The 14,643-nt window shown below is 38.6% G+C and overlaps 1 protein-coding gene across 5 annotated transcripts in view; it reads left to right on the top strand.

Annotated features, from left to right (window-relative positions):
- Positions 1-14,643, top strand: part of kcnb1 (potassium voltage-gated channel, Shab-related subfamily, member 1) — a 36,430-nt gene that overhangs the window by 9,006 nt on the left and 12,781 nt on the right. The window lies entirely within an intron of this gene.

The raw sequence follows: 14,643 nt of genomic DNA, 5'->3' as shown, positions 1-14,643 counted from the left end.
CACACACACACACACACAATCAGCTAGCCTACTCAAACAGACAGAAAGCCATGGGAGATTAAGGCTGACATTCAGATTAAAATGTTCTTTAAATTATTAGAATTAGTGGTGTTACTTAACTTACTGTGTTTCAAAAGTGTATTAATGAAGGATCATGACAGTAAAATAAAAAATACATCCTGCAAACCTATAATTAAGGGCTGGAGTACTAAAGTGCAGGAATCTGAGCTTTTAGACTAAAAACAGTGAAGCTTTTTGCCAAAACTAACAAAAACATATTTTTGGCATTGTTTTGATGTACAATGCCAATTATTTTTTAATGTGTCCAACAAAGTTTTGAGCCAGAAAGTAGCCTAACTTTTGGCCAGATGGACGGTGGCATATTGAGGGTTTATGTATTTGCTTAGCAATTATAATGCTGATCTTTTAATGCAGAGAAGGCTTCTAGCCTGCCTCCTCATTGCCAAACTCATTTGTATTTTACAGCCAACAACAGTTTTGCGTACCAAAAAATGATGAAAATGGAGATGCTTCTCCTCATATATGGAGATTCACCCAACTTTGTGGAAGAAGTAAAAACATATTTTTGATAATACAGCAACTAACTGTTTTTGCTTAAACTGACAAGAGCATTTGTTGGATTACACGTCTTGAACCAAACCTGAATTTACTTTTTTTTGGTCATTATGGGTAAGTGACACAAGCTATAAACACAACATTGACATATTATTACTTTGTCTCAGGTAGTTAGTAGTTGCCTATTTACATATTAAGCACATACAACACATCTGGGGCCTGTACCATTCAGGAAGGTCAACTTCTGTCTGGCACTCTTTTCCTGTTGGAATACCATAACGATGACTCAGCATTTTCAATGATCTGATTGGTTGTTGAAAGGTTTTGATCTGATCAAAAGACTGAACAAAAGCAGTCGAATGTAAATAAACGGAGAGTTGCTAAAACTCTCCTTATTCATGAGGGGAAACTACTGGGTGATAATTCTCTCTGGGTTTGCCACTATATGTAATCCCTTTCATTTTATATTTTTTTAAATAAAGAAAATATTGATTACAGTGTCTTTAAAGCTATTTATACTGTACAATTTTAAACTGGCATTAACCCAGATCGAGTGGAAACTTCCAATAGTGTGCACTGCTCAAATGTTTTGTCCTCAAAGCCTGTTGGTGTGGTTTGATTGTTACATGCAGATTACTGGATAAAATCACGACTTGATATTTTACACACTTTAAACTTCTCAGGAGAAATTCAATCTCTTTAAAGAATAATACACTTAGCGAGTGCAGATGTCCACAAAGGCTTGATAATCCTCCTCTTAGCTGTTACTGTCACAGTCAATAGTTTGCTGGGTAGTTTACACAATAGAAGCAAAAGTTTGGCTGGATGGTATCCGTAAAGGAAATATTATACTATATTTTAATGGCATTAAAAGTTACATGCTTTAGCTGATGGTGACGGTAGAAGAAAAGGTTGAGAGGATCTCCAAAATTAATCTTCTTTGGAGACTGAATTTTTACTGCAAAATTGTCTCCTGATTCAGACACATAAAAACAAACAAGTTGGTGAGCAGAAGTGATTATATAACCATCCCGACAATGGTAATCATCATTTGATGTGTTAAGGATTTACTGTATTATGTGATGACATTGCTGGCTATATGACCAAGAATAGAGAGATCAAGCCACCGTGAACAGTTTGATAGCTGGTTATGTGATGTGTATAATTGGACAATGAAAAGGTTTCTTATTGTAACAATAAACATTTTATGTAATAATGTGATACTGATCCAACAGAAGGTTTGGAAAGAGTTTGGAAATATGCGTAGCTACTTTGACATTGTACTGCATATTTTATGTTCCTTCATTGTTAATGTGCATAGGTCTGATGCTACTGTGGTTGAATTGTGTTTGGGAGTATTTCATAAGTCATGTCATGCATTTTTTAGTGGACGGATCAGGAATTTAAGTGTCATTTCAACTTTTGAGGCTCACACTGGAGCACAGCTTTGGTTATGGTTCACTGCTACAGAATAGTTTTAGTGAAGACAGTTTGTTAATTTTTCTCTATTTGCATTCGTAGAATTTGTTTGAGTGGACGTGTTCTGACATTTAGGACTAAAATTCGGACGTGTGTGAAAAGATTATGTAACAGTGGTCATCAAAGAAACAATACTGGAGCTAATACAAACTACAGAGATGTATTGAAAAATATATATTTAACAATAATAATAATGTATTTTAAATCTTTAAAATGATGTTGTCACAGATGAAAAGAATATACTTTTGTTGCATAGAAAAGTAGATATTGCGATATGGGAGGAGGGTCAAGAGTCATGCAGCTCGAGAAGCTCTTTTGTTCATTCAATTTGAAGTTGAGCTGTTACATGAGCACTGAGCGAAAGACAATCATCACTGTACCCATGAGGAGGAAAGCCTGAGGGGTAAAGAATGTACGTGGAAAAAAAAATTGAGCTCTGGAGAGTTTAAGACTGTAAACATGCAAGACAAAATTACTGCGTGACATGTAAGCTGAAAGTGAGCCAGAGAAACATAAAATAAGACAGCGATTTGTGACTAAGGGCAACATTTCTAGTGCTTGAAAATAGTTGAATATTCACTCTGATGTGAAAAAAAATTCAGTTTTTTCAGCATATGGCGCAGTTGCATTCTGCAAATTTCTGTTGCTTAGATATGGGAATAAACGTGCGTCATAGGATTGTGTCTGTAGGGCCTCACATAACAGCAAGAAGAATGTGTTTGATATTTTCCCAATTACACGCAAATTTACATTAAATAATTAAGGTCTAATTATATCTTTAGCTCTTTCCCACCACAAACAGAAATATTGGTGTACTTGTGAAAAATCAATGTCGTAACATCAATTTCATTTGGATTTAATGCACTGGATAACAGTTTTTTCTGTTATTAGAATTTGCATGCAAGCACATTTAAGGAGTGCCAGAAACAATTAAGTTTGAGAACCTGGAAAATGCCCCAAATTTGTAACAGTAACATCTTTTGTAACTATCTTTTGACTAATTTGTACAACTTTAAACAAGTTAGAATCAGCAGAACCTACTTCTACTTTGTGGGAAACCCTTTGATAATAACTTTCAGGGAGATAATTAGCCATTGGAATTTTTGGTTGCCTTCGGACCAGATTAAATTTACAGGGACGAGGCTCATATACGGGGAAAACATCCACACTTCCAGAGGCAAAGAGAACAAAAGCATCTGGTTGGTATCTTGTTTCTGCTGTGAGGGCAGAAAACAAAAGCATAGCATCGAAAACACAAATCTCAATTAATTCTCATCTTGAGGTGTTTCGATAGCTATGGTTTGCTAAAAAAGCCATTCTGGGACACAGATGCTCGGGAGAAAACACATGTAATATTTAGCACAGCGATACAGAAGAAACAACAGTGATCAGCTTTTCTCTCCCTAATATGAAGACAAATACACATTTCCTGTTTTTTTTTCTCGTTGAAAAAAGAAACGCTTGGCAGTGTAGTGTGTACTATATTTTATTAAAGAGATGATGCTTTTAGTTTCACAGTTGGAGTGAAGTAGAGGTCGGGCTGTCCAGTGAAATGCTGTCTCATTCCTAGACGTAAAAGTATGCTGTGTAAGTCTGTGAGCCGGTGATTAATATTGAAACTCTGTGTCAGTTACTCCAAATCACAGCCAGCCCTCAAAGAGAGTGTTCATCAACGACTGTCACAACTGCTGAATCATGTACTGTAAGACTGCATGACGTGGTATACTATAAAACACTGTTTGAGCTCCATGGCAGATTCCAAAGGCTCTGAGCAACAATGTTCCCCTTTCTGACAAACAGCAGGGAACCTGAAAACCAACTGAAACGATGTCATGACTCTGGAAAGTTTGCAATGCAACTATAGTTTTCTCTGCTAGATCTGCATCATGTCTCAGTGTAAACACAACGAACCACTCTATCTAGAAGCAATACATGCTATTTTGCTTGTACCCTGTTTCCAAATCAGTGGTCTCATTTTTTGAAACAAAGAGCCTGTTAGTGACTTGATTTGAACAAGATTTGTGACAAGATAAAACTGTTTTAGAGCTTTGCAGGTAAAAGTTAAAGCAGTGTAAACTGGTCCATCTCAGCTCAACTCAAACCAGCTAACAGCGTAGCCAAGACTCAACTTGTCAAGTCGCAAGTGGGTTTAGACGACAAGGCACAATAGTTACTTTTTCCTGCTTATTAGACGAAATACAAACTCCTCTAAAAAAAAACTGAGAAATTGACAAAACAGGGAAGATTTCCTGTCTCAAGTTCACAGCATAATTCATGTATGCCGTGTATCATGTATAAGCTCCCTGGATATTCTGTTAATGCGCCTATTGACAACTCCAGCATCTCGACCCTCTCAGTAATGCAGATTAACCCAGGAGATGGAGACAAGTCAAGCAGCAGCAACAACAGCAACTGTTTGCGTCAATATTGAAGGACAGTTTGCAAATAAGCATTGTAGCAGGATCACCGCAGAGCAGTGCAGTGGATGGGGCATTGTTATTGAAGCTATATGCCTGGAGTGTGTTGCATATAGTGTGCTGTATGTTGCATCAACTAGGGTTTTTCATGCACCTTGCGTATCAGCACAACTCAAGTTGTTTGCTTGAAGTAGCCCACAGGCTTTGCACCATTCAGAAATATTTCTGTAGTTTATTACGTTATGTAATTGCGGCCAACCAGCTTGAGCATAAAAGCTGAGGTATCTGTTCAGGATATTTTTATATCTGTGCAATACAGTAATTTATGGGATAAAAGAGCAGGTATATGTGATTAACGTTTTAACAGTTTGTTCATTACCGCTCTTCATCTGCTGGCAATGGCCCTGCAGAGAGGCCATGCCTCCATTACCTTGATTTGCAACCCCCTGCACATCATGTCCAAGTCCCAACACTTACACATGAACAGAAACCAATCAGACTATGTGTCCGAGTTCACAGCCACAGAAGTTGCTCCATTTGTTGCAGCTATTACCGCTTTCCTCACTGGTGGACTTCCTGTCGCTGTGCAGGTTGTGTGGATACGTGAATGAATGACTTGGAAAGAAAGTGGGAAGGCCGAAGGAAGAGATAGAATCCACTATGGTGAAGGTGAGACATTTAACAAGCCAATAGTTGATTGTAAGAGTTTGGAGAGAGCACTCGACTGCTGGTGTAAGAAGCACTTTCACCTTGATTAGCACTTACACCTTAATTAGCACTTTCACCTTCAACTTCTACCATCGATAAAGGCAATGCGAAGTACCGCTCATAAAACAAATGATCATACTAGCAGTATTTCTTACCACATTTTTTTTAAATTCCTATCATCAGTGTTAATGCTTTTGCTAAATTTAGTTTGACTATTTGCTAAACCCTTACCTGGAACAGTTATTATCCACTCAACTAAGCATTGCCAACCTGTCACACAAGGAGTGTGTGGGGCTGTTGTACAAGTAGCTTTTGAAGAGTTTTGGATGGAGTGTCTGTTTTGTTGTTCAAAATCTGAGGTACAAAAGAAAAAGTGTTATGAAAGAATTAAGCTGTAAATTTGAGCATGTCTGACTAACGAGCATTTGAGCCTGGCCTACTTTTCAGTGTCTTCAGATTGGGCAGTTTCCTACTTTTAACATGATTTCATTTTGTGGGGAAAAATTACTCATAGGTTACACTACATGGTGAATAAAATCTGGTTCAGATCATGAAAATGTGTTTTGACAATCTTGTAATTATTTTGGGTGCTTTTTTTGTGTGCGTATTTGTTTTAACCATTAGTGGTGAATCCACCCATAAAAGTTAGGCTACATTCTGATAAATCAGTCCTTGCTCTCTTCTGAGTAGTTTAATTGAGATTGACAGGGCATTGAGTGCAGTAGCTTCAGCTTGACATGCAGTGACTAACAGCTGATTAATTTCACTGTATTACAACAAATTTGAAACTCTCTCTTAAAAAGCTTGCAACTATTTACGATTCAAAACTTTTATCATTAATTGTAACATTGTTCACAAGAAATTCTTGTCTTTTCCATTATTGTAACCATTGTTGAATTATATGGGGTTGTAGGCTCTGATCTACTCTTTGTCAGAACAGTCTGGCAACACTGTCAGTGTTAGCCTACTTATTTTGTGGAATTACAGGTTAGATATGGGCAGAATAATGTGTCACTATAGAAACTGAATTAAAATCTTTCATATCTCATTTGATTACATAATTTGATTTTGTATTTACCTTGAATAATTGCAAAGAAACACATTTTTTTATGTATTAGTCTGAAACAGAATTTCGATATACTTAAAACTGAAATGTTATGACATTTTATTAATTTGCTCTAAAATTGTACTTAAAAATTCACCTCTGTATTTCTACATTCAGTTCTTATTTAATTAGAAGATGTCTGATTTGAAGATGTTTTCCATCTAGCAAACCCAGACAAGGCAGCTGTAGGCAAAATTGCCATTTTGGCAAACTTCCAATCCTTTTTTTGTTGCTGTTTGTTACTCCTCCTTCCTCTCCACCCTGACTTCATCACATTAATATGCACTGGTCTTCATCACAGCGCTTGGCTATAAAATTGGCTAGCATTACTGAATTTGCTTTCTCGACACCTAAGCACAAACTGTGCTTGATAACTACAGCGAATATTATCTACCCTACTGACAACAAGCTTCGCTGCTATTATTAGACAGCAAACCAAACTGAAGCTGACCACAAATGATGTGTTGCAAACAGTTACAAATTAAGCAATATTACACGAGAGGGTGTGCTTTAATGTGAATATTGGCACGACAGTGATGCGGTCTGTAAGCGTCACTCTTGCTGTGAGGAAGATATCCGCTGAAAAAAGATATCGATGGAGTCATGTATTTTTTAAGATTTATTAAAACATAACTGGTCAAGCTAATCGGCACTAGGATTTTAATTTACGCGACTATCTGTGGTGTTACGGTATGGGTGCTCGGAGCAACAAACAAGGACCAAAAGAGACCCGATTTCACCAAATGGGACGCATTTAATTGGCCTATAACAAGTAAAAACAACATTATTTAGCATATTACATGAAATTCAATTCCAATTATAAATTCCCATTAAGAGGGCGGAGTGATATTTCCGGTGATGAGCAGGGTGTGCTGTTATGCCGATATGAGGACGTTCCAAATGTTCTGCTGATCAATCAGATTTCTGGGTAGGAACTACCTGTTGTATAACTAGTCTTAGCTACCAGGGTAAAAAACACCAACAAACCGAACAAGCTAACAAATGCCTGTGTGTTTATTGCAGAGAAAAATGTAGTGTACCTGTCCAGAAGCGGTATGGCGAGCTGTGTATTGCTTTTTCAAACACTTTAAAACCTTTTCCAACGATCAAGGAACTGATATAAATATCAGCAAAAACACCCTCCTCCTGCCATAACCCCCCGCTGGCCGCTTTCTTTTCTTTTACTGTCTTAATTCGCTGCCATATTTTGTGGCGTAAACTGTTCCTTTGAGATCTGGAAATAGAAGGACCAAAATTCTTGTGCATTCTTGCTCCGCCCAAGAATGCACAAAGAGAACTGTCCTATAGTCTCATTGGATTAGTGTACGGCAAGGACTGTTTTCTGTCCTGATTGGATAACGTGGGAACAACGTACCACAAAATGTATTTTAGCGGAGGGACTGGGAGACCCATGTTACTGACCAAACAGTCTGTATCAGGGATGAGGGTGGGGTGGAATTTTGTGCTATTTAACACTTATTTCAACATTAGAAAATAAAATGTACAGCATCCTTAACTGAAATAGATTTGCACAACATCATTCGCCAGAAACATCAGCAAATTTAACACGAGTGTAACTGGCTGATAACAGCTGCCAGAGTCTCATTTTAGCAGCAAATAAATGAGGCTAGAACGGAGAATCCTGCTTGTCTGCCTCTGATAAATTTGAAAATATTTACTCGTACATCTGCCACTGTTTTCAGTGTAACCTGCTTATATGAGCAATGTGAAAATGGATAGCTTGACAAGGCATAGCAACAGTAACTAAGGGAGGGTGGGATTTAACAGGCAGTTATCATCATGCAGATAAATTTACATCAATACAGCAGAAAGCGCCTTGTACAAGCTGCAGTAACTGTGTAACACAGTGTAAATCCATAGTGTCCTCGTCCTGGTGGGATGGTACACGGTCTCTTGGATGTGGTTACTTTATGCTCACAAATTGAATTGTTTGGTCCAATACAACAGAGGCTATTTTAAGTAACAAAATCAAGTGCTTATTGCTATCCAATTACCAACATCTTGCATGTGAATTTGAGTGGAACTCTCAGAGAGATTAATAGCACTGACACTGAATGGACACTGATTTGAGCTCTCACAAATTGTGAAATATGCTGCTGGTAAATTGAATATCTGCACTGAGCATGTGTTTGATGGCAGGATTAAGAGTAATCTTGCTTTGTAAATGGAATACATGACATTCACATCATTAAGTCTAGGTCATACAACTCTTGTCATTTCTACATTTCTGAATGTTTTTGTGCCCTCACCATTTCTTTTCTTTATTTTGCTTCCACTGCTTTTAGAAAAATGTTTATAAGTTCACTGTCACTATGTCACCATGGTAACTGTCATTTCTGTGAGACTTGCAGCTGCCTTCGATTCAGGCATCATTGCGGATTGATTGTGTGTACATGTGCGTGTGGAGGAGTTATGTGTGCATCTTTCTCTAGCTGCATCTCTCTTTGCGTTTTTAAATCAATGCTTCTCTCGTGTTTTCCTTTTTCATTTGCTAATGTCTGCATAGTATACGTGTCATTCTTGATGTCTATAATAAATAAATGATTATGGACTGCATGAATTGTATCATACATTCATTATTAGGCAACATAGTAGCAATGACCATTAACAATGTAATAGTATTTCCTCTTTCTGCAACATGTAACTGTACACCGTGGGTAGGTTGCTGGTTGGGTTTTTTTTTTAGCCATTTTATGGACTGCAGGAACAAGTAAACCTTTGCTGCATATTAACTTGATTATTGCTCTGTGATTTCCTGAATCCAGACATGTCTCCATACAACAATGATCAATATTCTGTCTTTCATCTCCTTTCAGTTCTTTTCTGTGTACTCCAAGTTATAATTCCTGATGAACAAAGCCTCCTTTGGTGTCAGACCAGACCCTATACTGTTTCTATTTATATAACCACCATGGACCAGTCAGAGTTTAAATATAGATGCTGAGTCTGGATTCTCTTCTTCATCTGAAATGCATGAATAATTGAGAGGGAGAGGAGATGAGGTGGATTCATTCAGGAGATGGATGGTGCAAGCATAGATGTCCTACCTACCTTACTGGTTTACTGAATGGGGTTGTGGTGCACTTTGTGCCTGCAAGCGTTGCGTGAGTAAGAAAAAAGTTTTATGAGGGTCCCTCAAATGGCTCATAGCCTTTTCTATGCCCTCAAAGTACACTTTGAAATGTAGAAATAGCCATTAGTTAATTATATAGAGCACGCATAAATGTTGAGGATCAATTAAGAGTCCTGCCTGCATCCAATCTTAATTAAGTTGTATTTAGAATATTGCAAATGTTTGGGACATATTCACTGAAGCAAAACCAAAGAGCCTGTAATATAACTTAATTACATTTCTGCAGGGGACTGAAAGACACACAAATCATAATGTGATTTCCAATTATTATGCACATTATTTAAGCAAATGACTCTTAACCATATTAAAATATTTATAGCTGACCATCAATGGGCAATACTGTGTATACCAAAGGGGCTAGAAGTGCAGTACCTTAAATGTCACAGAAGCAAGGTTGAGATTATAGAGCTGCTGGCAGCATCTCCCAAGAAGAACCACATGATGCAAGTTATTAATTTTGTTGAGATGTGGGAGGTAAAGATGAATGAGGCATTTGTTCAAAGTTAAGAATTGATGTAGGGTGGGGAGACTACAGCTGAGCCGCTGCAAAAGCGTGTTTCAAGCGATCATGCTGGGGGAAATGTGGAAGACACAGTCTCCTCCCGTCTCCATGGAAACCCCTTCTCTTTCACAGGCAGAGGCAGAGCCATTCTCCATCCAGAGTCAGGGGTGTGAGTTATTTCACATTATTGCTCGCTTGCTATTGAGCATTGAAAATAACATCTTGAAGACGAAGACGAAGATCATTTGTGTAGTTATGTGATGCCTGTTAATCCACTCAAATGATAGAAGAGCTATCTATGACACACGTGGTGAAAACATCTGCAAATAAAGATGTTGTCTGGCAGACTTTTTTTTTAATAAAGTATCTCTTTCCCTTTTCAAATAATAATGTTGGTTATTAATTTGATTTTAAAACAATAGAGCCACAGGGCCAAAAGTCAATATTAACCAACCAAAATGATGACCAAATGCAAAGAGCAATCTGACACAAATAAGAGAAAAACCTATAATAGAGACTAAAGCAGTGCAGATGGTTCAAAGCTGGGTGAGCTTTAGATAAGGTACAAACTGAGGATGGAAGGAAGGAGAGAGGGAGGGAGAAACAGAGTAGACTCTGTCAGACTTGCTTTTCACAAGCAGGTCCACGTAGCCACCTCCTGTCGAGCTTCAAGGAGGTTGTCATGGTGACAGTGGCTGGCAGTTGAGGCCGGGAGAGTGTTGCATGGTATCCCCGTGGCCTCCGATGTGGCTCAAGGGATGATAGGAAAGCAAGTCAGCTGTCAGGGGATCTTGGTGATCAAGCAAGATCTGGGTTTACTCAACCGAAAACAGATACACCTTTAACAAAAATCTATTCAGTTCATGCTTATTTTAGTGTGAAGTGGAGGTTTACAAGGAGCACCTGTCATTATTATGTAGGTCTGATGTGTTTCCCTAGGTGAGTACTGCGAAAGTTAACAGGCACTGGGGCTGGGACTCACAGGAACAGGAGCTTCCACTGCTGAAGCTCAGCGGTGTGTCTGGTGCTCCTGTTGCTGCTAATGAGAAAGGTGCCAGCCAGAGCGCTGGGAGCCTGGGAGTTCCTGAACTGCCACTTGGGATGCCACCAGACTTAATACAGTGTGAGAATACTAACCTGCAGCTGCACCTAACCCGAGAGCGGCTGAACCTAATAAACAACTTGATCAACTACATTCTCAATCCAAACTGAAGAATCCACCAATGGTGCAAAAACCACACCATTTGCTTCTTTCCAGAGAAAATCTGACCTCTTCACCAGTAAACAACATCCTGTTTACAACACCTGGGATTGCTGCTACATCCTAAATTGGTTTTGTATAACCAGAATCTTATGATGGCTAAGATTTAAGAGTCAGTTGACTTACTTTATGATTTATTTCTCCACTTCTGCTACTGTTGCATTTTAAAAATGTAAACTGTAAAAGAACTAGTAAACCCCTTTCCAAGTCCCAAATGAGCATGCCTCTGGAGAGCAGAAATTGTTTTGGTGTATACATAGTGTATGAGCAAATATTCTCTATGCAATGAACTCCAGGTCTAACGGCTTTATTTCATATGCAAAAATGTCTTGTCCACACATGTGGTTGGATTACTTTTAAGAGGATCCTTCACACCAGATTTGGCCAGGATGTCTTCTCCAACAGCCTAATGAGGTTGTTGTGTCACCTTGTCCCAAAGACAACGGAGCTCTGTGTGGATTACTGTGCCTGCTAAACCACATAACTATGTGCCATGAGAGACACAAACCAGTGTGATCTGGTTTTGTTTGATGCCATACTGGGATTTCCTGTCAATCTGCTCTCTCTCCCTCTCTAATTCTTTCACACATGTTGTCTTCTCCTCTCCTCTAGATATTAATATCTCCCTCCCTTCATCTTTTCTTTCGTTTATTGGGCCACCAAGGAGGATTCACTGGTTGTCACTGACAGTTTTTGTGTCTATATGCTCAAGTTGCTATATTCATCACCGAGAAACTGCAAGACGTAAAGGACAAAATGTTGGGTGTGGCCACTATTTACATCTGTTTTGCATGGGTCCATCGAGAGTCTATAAATAGTCTGTAATTTTGCTGATGCCATTATAATCATGCCGGGAGCTCCATTCAACCGTTCCCTCGACTTGTGTTTGTTTTCGGTGCACTGAGAGGTTTATCTTAGATTTGGAGTTCAATAGTTTTATGAAATTAGCACTCCGTGACATTGAACAACTAAGGAAAGACAGAGATAAAGCTAGGCAGGGTAAGAGAGTGCACACAGTGTGCGGAGGCAACAGGGACATGGGCCAGTGGGAAATGTGAAGGGTTTCCTAGTGGAACTTAACCTCATAACCATAATGTTACACAGCCGCACCAGTGCGCCTTCATTAGTGACCTTTTTATAGCTTTTCAATCCTATTACCTCTGCAGCATGCCTTTATCCATTTTGTGGCTCATTACATTTCTATTGTGTCCAAAACCCAATGGGTGAACTTCCATTGTGTTTATAAAGATAAAATAGGTAAACCAAGTAATAGACTCTGTTATTTTCTTTATACAAAAAATTGTCTCCCTAACAGCTTCTTAATTTCCCCTGCACCTTCTCTACCCTGTCACTTTTGTGCTGCCCTTGTCAGCTCCACCTTCAATCTCCAGCCCCAGCACCTCTCTGCTCCTCAAGTGTTTGATTCAAATAGATTTACTCCAGGGCAGGGGGAGAGGAGCAACCAGGGAAGAAAATAAACAGATAGGGTCATTATTCATGTCTGCCGTGACGCATTGGCAACAGTGTCCTCCTGCTCTGATTGGTCGTAGATAAGGCTGCCTTTTTAGCTATCACTTTTACTCCTGAGATTCTGAATTATTAAAAAGTTATTATGTCAAGACCCTCACTGCCAATCACTTCCTCACAGCCGTTGCTATTGTCCCTTTTTCTGTCAGTGTGTCTTAATTTTCTCTGGATGATTTATAGGAAAACCATGCATCAAGTGCTCTATGCCTTTGGTCTCTTTGTTTACACCAGAGACTGTCTGCTTAACCAGCAGATTCAGTTCATCACTGAGGTTTTGATCAAGCTAACAAGAGCAGGAAGGAGGCAATTATCATTTTTGCTCTGTTTTGTCATTCAAATTAAATCAGCCTGAAATAATTAATTTAATATTCATGTATATTAAATTACATTATTATTAAAGTACATGGGCATCTTGAATGTATCATACTATATTGTGGTCTAAGGCTAAGCTGCACTCATTTTTATGGAATGTATTTTAACTATTGTATGGTTTATTTCACATATAACATCCTAACCTCTTTTGTGTGGGCTATTGTCAAAACAGGCTCAGTGTTCTAGCTACAACCTCCTACTCCTCCTCTAAGTTGTGCTACTTGGAGTTGCAGTCATTTAGGGTTAACATAACAAATGCAGACTGTAGATCGTGAAGTAATCCTATTCTGGGTCCAGTACTGGAATATATGCTCTGTCACCTCGAGTGCTGCCACAAAAAGATGCATTCAACATGGATTATGGAAACACACAAAAACTGAAGTTGTGCGTAATCAGGTATTAAATATTTTCTGAGACATTCGCATCTTGAAGCACTACGGTTATTGTAAACAACATCGTAAGAGCACAGTTTATTTCAAATACACACGATATCCACTCAATTATGTTGCCACAGTAACTCATCATCAAACACGTCAGGTAGGAGCTCTTCTCTACCTCAGCATTAAGATCACAAGAGAGCTGCTGGATCTGTGCCCTTTATCCCCAATCAAGCAGAAGACATTTTGTAACACTGTTATCGGTGGAATGCACACAGGGGTGGCTTACTGTATGTCTGACTTGGATATTTTTTAAGAGTTATTAAATACAACCATTACAATAATTTGCATATTTAATACTTAGGCCAAAAGGCCACTTAACAAATCTCTGAGTGTCTACAGACCCACAATTTTAAAGGCTTGTTTATCCAAATTACATAAAATAAAATAAAATAAAACCTCTAAGCAAGACAGCATGCTTTTAATATGATTACGGTAAACTGTCCTTTAGTCTAGGATATGACATCAAAGTTAGACATAAAAACATGCTGATCATAATTACACGTTTTTATTAGCTGAGATAGTGTCAATGGGATATCACAGGCTGGATGGCAGTGCAACATTTTGTCAGGTATTTCTCATCATGCTATTTTGTTTTGAAGTAGTCACTTATTTAGATCAAACGAGCTCAAGCTACAAGAATAATATACTTCAAAACAAATGCACAAAAGTGATTTTTTTTATTTTTATTTTGTTTACACAATGAATACTCGCGAGGGGGGAGCTGTCATGCAGTGCTAAAAGAGGTGTAGTCTGCCACCACGTACTTGCTTGTTAGCATGATTGCTGGGGTGTGGGTGGGGTAGTGTGTATGAATGTGTGTCAGGGAGCTGTTTTCTCACAGACTCCCCAGTTCTTTGTACTGTGAAATAATGTGAATCATCAGCATCATTTAGTGCAGTGGATACTGGGAACATTATTCCTCATATGGGACTGTTGCATGTTCATTTTTATGTCATTGTAGTGCCACGTGTCAGGTAGTGAAGGGTTTATCCGTTCTAAAATTAGAAAGGCCCATTAGAAGGTGGAAATAGTGTAAAAAGCACCCTGACCACCTGGGTCAGAGAAGGAGTAAAAAGAGTGACAAAGTTCACATAGAAAGATG

Source organism: Embiotoca jacksoni, unplaced genomic scaffold (assembly GCF_022577435.1).
Source record: "Embiotoca jacksoni isolate LCO1_2020_lvr unplaced genomic scaffold, fEmbJac1.0.p SCAF_1, whole genome shotgun sequence".
In the NCBI taxonomy this organism is placed as follows: domain Eukaryota; kingdom Metazoa; phylum Chordata; class Actinopteri; family Embiotocidae; genus Embiotoca; species Embiotoca jacksoni.
Note: the sequence above shows the minus strand (reverse complement) of the source record. Positions and strands in the feature narration are given on the sequence as shown.